The sequence below is a fragment of the Myotis nattereri genome, assembly GCF_964212035.1.
Source record: "Myotis nattereri genome assembly, chromosome: 19".
NCBI classification, from domain to species: domain Eukaryota; kingdom Metazoa; phylum Chordata; class Mammalia; order Chiroptera; family Vespertilionidae; genus Myotis; species Myotis nattereri.
Window position 1 is genome coordinate 18376425 of NC_138095.1, and position 6217 is coordinate 18382641.

Here is a 6217-nt window from a genome sequence, read left to right on the forward strand (position 1 = left end):
TGACGACTCTTGTGGGCAGGTGTTTTTTTCACCCCATCGTCCTTCCTGAGATCAAGCACATTTGAAGGGCAGGAAAGTAAAAGGGGTCTTTGGTGATGTAACTCAAGGTGGAGAAGAGAGAGGTGTGCTTTCAGCATTGCCACACCCAGGAGAAAGACTCACGGGAGCCCAAGGTTAGCATGGCGGGAAGTCTTTGTCTCAAAGACATGTTGTCCTTGACCCTGCCCCTGTGAGGGATTTTTCTATCTTCCCTACCCCACCCTTGAAATCTGAAGACCCAGCTTCGTGAAGCAGTGAAACTAGACAGAACCAGTGACTGGTCAATCATGTCAGGGGCCAAGCCCAAGAGATGCATCCCTCTGGGCAGGTGGGAGAACAGAGGGGTTGATGGGATGATGGGGGCGGGGAAGCTGAGCCACGTGGGAGTCCCAGAAGTCTAGGCTTGATGTGCTGTGTGTGCCCTTTAGGAGAGCTGGGAGAGAAATTATCTTCTGAATCTTCACCCTTCTATGGACTTCAGAGTGATGGGAATATGCCTCTTGAATCCAAAATAAGGTAGAATTATAATGTTCCTCTAGATCTGGGCCTGTAACTTGATTTGTTAACAGTGAGATTGTGGCCCTTCTCTCTCTCTTGTCTCATGGGAGATGCAGTGTTGGTTTCTTCTTAGTAGAAGGAGGTGAGGTCATCTACTCAGAGCAAGGGGAAATGTGGCAGAATCCTGAACTTGAGGAGAGTGGAGAAAGTTTAAAATAATGCTGTAGAGAGGTAGCAATAGAGCTGACTACGGAAGCCTGCTGGGTGGCTGGTCAGACTTTTCATTGGCGACTAGGAGGTTTATAGTGGCAACTATGTGCTCAGGGGTGTGAATCCCCTCAGTGCTGTGGAGCCCGGTTATAGCATAAGGATAATGATCCCAAGGTAGAGAGCGGTGCCAGGGGCTCTGCTTCTGGAGGGAGCATCACAGAAAGTCAAGTTGGGAATGTTGGCAAGATTGAGGTTGAGGTGCTGGGACACAGACTCAAAGCAGCACAGGGAAAGAAGTAGAGACAGAAATAAAGACAGGGGAACGTGTGCCTATGGGGGTGGCCAAGGATCTGGGGGGTCCCTAGAATATGTGTAGCGGGAGCTGGTGAGGAATCTGGAACGACAGGAAGTTGTGGTCAGGGAGTAGGATATTTACATGTATGATTTCAGAGGTGGAGAAGTTCTGAGTAATCAGCAAGCTCAGGATGTGGCCTTGGGAGGGCCCACATTGACCCTTGTCATCACTGGGACCCTCTCTTTGATCCAGCATTCACATGGCTTCTCTCTCTCCTTTCGATGTCTGGTGCACCTCCCATCCCAGCTACCCTTTCCCACTTTCTGGTCCAGCAAGAGGAACTCACAGCATCTTTTTTACTTCCGGAGAAATTTATTCCACATGTGTCTGATTCATTGGCGTTTATAGAAACTTGAAATCGCCAGTGTCCAAAAACCCTTTCAACTATTTTTTTCTTCCCTTTCTTAGAAACAGGAAGTTGTGTTTGGCTGAGGACAAACTCTTCAGTGTGCCTGCGACTTTACACGATATTTGGAATGAGGAATGGCAAGGTCTGAGCAAGGCTTCTTGACTCTCTCTCTTCCTGGGGCAATCATGTATCTTCCAAGGGTAGGCTGGGCAGCTCATAGGGGTGGGAGACTAGCAGGCACTTTTCTGTCTCTCATCGCTGAGCCCAACCCAGAGCCCGAGGGAGAGTATGTTCTCAAAGGGACAGGTATCTTAGAAGCCTCTTGTATTTTTTTCTCCCTGAACTAGCATTATTGTGCAGAACATGCTTGTACAGGGGTCTTCTCATCTTTATCTTCCCAATACTGCAGCTGTGTCTGTGAGGAGGCCCTTTACCTAGTTTTTTTGGGGGTGTGGGTTGGCTGTCACTCAATTTTATTTTATAAGTATATTTTTATCGATTTCAGAGAGGAATGGAATGGGAGAGAGATATAGAAACATCAATGATAAGAGAGAATATCATTGACCGGCTGCCTTCTGCATGCCCCCTACTGGGGATCGAGCCAGCAACCCCGGCACGTGCCACTGACTGGAATCGAACCTGGAATGCTTCAGTCTGCAGGCAGATGCTCCATCCACTGAGCCAAACCGGCTAGGGCATGTCACTCAATTTTAAGCAAGGAAGGCCAACTACCTCGCAACTGGAATACCAGAGAAGCACCACATCTGAAGAAGGGCGGACAGGTGTAAAGGGGCACACCTGTTTTGATACGTCCAGCCAGGCCATTGAGAAATTTCAGCCTAGAAAGCAGACAGGTGCCTGGAAGGGCCGACACAGAGCCGGTGAGTTAGAGAGGGCACGGGGGTCATAGCCCAATCTCCCTGCTCTCCCAGCATCCCAACTTTGAGCTCCCTGCGGTGTGTTATTCTGTTCTTTTTAGAAAATTTTCAAAATGCCACTGAGGTTGGTGACTTCTTTCCCTTTCACATTCCACATGCAGCTTTCTTTTTTTTTTTTAAAGATATATTTTTATTCATTTCAGAGAGGAAGGGAGAGGGAGAAGAGATAGAAACATCAACGATGAGAGAGAATCACCAATCAGCTGCCTCCTGCACGCCCCCTACTGGGGATTGAGCCCACAACCTGGGCACGTGCCCTGACCAGAAATCAAACCAGGACCTCCTGGTTCATAGGTCGATGCTCAACTACGGAGCCTCAAGGTGCACATGCAACTTTCTTAAAGCTGCAGTGCAGGCAGGGGCCACGGGAAAATGAGCTGTGCTGGTGGGGAGCTTTCTCATAGAGATTTTCTCTCCTTCAGCCAAGGGCCCCCAAAGGTGAGCAAGTCCCTGCTTATCTTTCTCAGGGGGAGGGGGTGTGTGAGGGTGGGGGTGGTGGTGCTCCCTTCCTCTACCTTCCATCGAACGCCCATGGGCAGTGCCTGCTCAGAGTCTTGGGATGGCTTATTGTCCAACTGATGGTGGACTTGGGGGTGGGGTACACTGGTGGGAGTATTCTTTTCTTCACTCAGGGGCTCTCCTCCAGTCTACACAGAGCAGGGCAGGCTGGGAGGAGGACAGGAGTCAGGGATAGTCACTTAACTTACTCAGGACGTGGCCTTCACTATCTTCACCAAGCTCAACCTCCCTCATGTCGTATCTTGGCCACATGTTCAGTAACAGCTTCAACGCACCGCCGAGGCAAAAGGAAGTCCTAAGGCAGTGGCAGCAGAAACCTAGAAACTCAGGGGTCATACCACAGCTGATTCTCTGCAGTAAGTTCCAGATTTCTGTTCACTCTAAGAGACAAACCATCCCTAATCTCCAGACAGCAAAGAGGATGCGGCTGTTTCCTGTAGGGACCGGTGATGCGAGGCCCACCACGTGGAGTAGAAGCGGCTGTGGCCCGCGAGCCTCTCTTCCTCCGACCCGGGGGAGACTGGACACTGGGCGTCGGGGCCGTGTGCGCAGCCCTGGCACCCAGCAGCGACACTGCCTCCCGCTTCGCACACTCAAGCGTGCAGTGGTGACAAAGCCGCTCGCTTTGTTTTCCCTGGACCGCAAGTTGAAACTATCAAGACAAAGCCAAAGCCAACATATTCTGAAGAACTTTCCCATTGTTCTTGTCATTAAAATTTTTTTTTGGCCTTTCTTTTTTTTTTTTTAGCAGGAAAAGCAAAGCTTGGACGAAAAGAAGAGAGTCCAGAGGAAAGAAGCATCAGATGACTGGATGCTAGGAAGGAGGAGCAGCCCTCATTAGGAGGCCCACTTGGTTAAAAAGCCCAAACTCGAAGGGTCTGGAACAGCGGTTCTCAACCTGTGGGTCGCGACCCCTTTGGGGGTCGAATGACCCTTTCACGGGGGTCGCCTAAGACCATCGGAAAACACATATATAATTACATATTTTTTTTTTGATTAATCACTAGGCTTTAATAATGTTCAATTTGTAACAATGAAAATACATCCTTCATGTCAGATATTTACATGACGATTCATAACAGTAGCAAAATGACAGTTATGAAGTAGCAACGAAAATAATTTTATGGTTGGGAGTCACCACAACATGAGGAACTGTATGAAAGGGTCGCGGCATGAGGAAGGTTGAGAACCACTGGTCTAGAAGCTAGTGGACGTCATCCGAGAGCAAGACGTAGAGCTGGTGGGAAAATGGCCCCATCACTCCTGGAAGATGTTCCTGGGAGAAAGGGGTGTTTTGCTGAGTGGGTTGGGCAACAATTGTGTTGCATCCTTTTGCAAATTCACAAAACTCTCTGGCCAGCTACGGGGAAATGAGGGCAGAAAATAAATTTCAGGCAAGGATTCACTTATCTCAAGGACGAAAGGTTGCAAATGAACTTGGACGTTAATCCAACCCCTTTGATGAGATGTTTACGGCAGGTACTGGGAGGATACAGATGAATGACCAAACCACCTGATGAGTCAGGGCCACGGGGACTCCCAGGAGGAGGCGCCGGTACCAGCGTCCGTTAGGAGCGCTAATTACAACACGCAAACTCCCAGCAGTGCAAACGCAGTCTTTTCCTATCTGGGCAAAAAAAGGGTGGTCGTGTTGGCTGTGGGAAATAATGGTGCGGCCTCTCTCTGCAGATCTGTTTTCCGAGGCCCTGAGCTGCAGCTGTTGGATTTCCAGACACAAACAAGTATGTATTCTGTGAGCCTGGCCGAGCCCACACAGCGAGGAAGAGCCAAGCTGGATTCCTTTCTGCTTTGCACATCAGCAGCCCTGCTGCCAGCTGAACTCCAGGGCGAAAGCTGTGCCTGGTGTGATGCAGGCGGTAGGGATGGCACAGCTGGACCGGCCTGAGCAGTTAATGGGGGACACACTTGGCCTTGATTATTTGGGGGAGAATGAACAATAAAAGGAGATGAAGAATGGCAGAAACATACAGGAGCCTCAGCGAAACTGACTCACAGCAAGGACAGCTCTGGTGTTACTAGTCATCGTCGGCATGCCTGCGTGAGTGCTTGTTTATGTTTAGGTACGTCCGCCTCCCACTCACCAAACAGTCGGCAGATCAGAAGGGCAGACGGGAAGACTGGTCAACAGCCACCGTGCACCACATTCATGGGACCAGCTAAGGCAGGGGTGGGGAACGTCCGGCCCGAGGGACGTAGAAGGCCCATGGTATCCTTTGGTCTGGCCCTGCCAAGGCATTAGGGGGGAGTTAATTAAATGTTTGACCAAATACAGTGGGCTAATTTTTCTGTTGATAATTTTGTATGGCCTGCAAATGATGTTATGAATATCCAAATGGCCCTTGGCAGATAAAATGTTCCCCACACCTCAGCTAAGGGCACGGTAGAGGCTGAAATCCAGTCTGCCTCGTACCCAAGGGCCTGAGTCCTCAGCCGGCCCTTTTTCTCATACACGTAGGGCTCCATAGAGCATCTTCTTTGTCCATGTCACCATATATCTGAAGGGGTCTTAAGAGAAAACCAAAGGGAAGGGCAAATGGGTAAAAGGTGACAAGGGAGGGAAGATGAAAATGTACATATTTTCTTTCTTTTCACTAGAATATTGTTTCTTGATATTGTCTGTTTCTCCTCACCCATTTATGACCAATGACTCCGTATCATCTACAAGAGACCGCGTGGAAGGCTGAGCCAGACGCTTCCCGTGAGCCAGAAAGAGATGAGGAGCTAGGGATGGGAGAGGGGGTTTTAGAGGTAGGTTTCTGGGGGCTGGGGAGACATGCCCTTTGTGTAAAAGGGCCGGTGGGGACAGCTGCAGTTGCTTGGGCCTAGAGATGGGAATGGATCTGGTGTGGAGAGAAAGAGCCAGGGCTCTGAATCCTTCAGACCCTAAGGGGCTTGTATCTCCAGCTGGTCAGTAGGTAAAAGTGAGGATGGGAACACATGCTCAAGAAAAAGGAGCCCAGAGGCATCGCATAACAACGACTCCTGTGCACTGGAAGTTTCCACCAGGGCAGTGATTCTCGAAGTGCAGCCCCCAAACCAGCAGCCTCCACGTCCCCCGGGGAACTTGTTGGCAATGCAGACTCTCATTTCAGGGGCATTAGGATCATCCTGCTGAATCAGAAACGATGGGCCCAGCAGTCTGTGTTTCAAGAAGCTCTCTGGATAATCCTAATGCCCACGAACGTTTGAGGACCACTTGTCTGGATTATGCAAATGAACAGCTGCTCCAGCAGGTGTCTGAGAGCCCCGGAGGAAGCCGGAAACGACTCTCGGGCGAGTGCCTGCTTC

The 6217-nt window shown here is 50.0% G+C and overlaps 1 protein-coding gene across 1 annotated transcript in view; it reads right to left on the reverse strand.

Moving 5' to 3' along the window:
* The window catches only part of SNX19 (sorting nexin 19), a gene marked incomplete at its 5' end in the record, with an annotated part of 400377 nt that overhangs the window by 43747 nt on the left and 350413 nt on the right, over positions 1-6217 (reverse strand). The window lies entirely within an intron of this gene.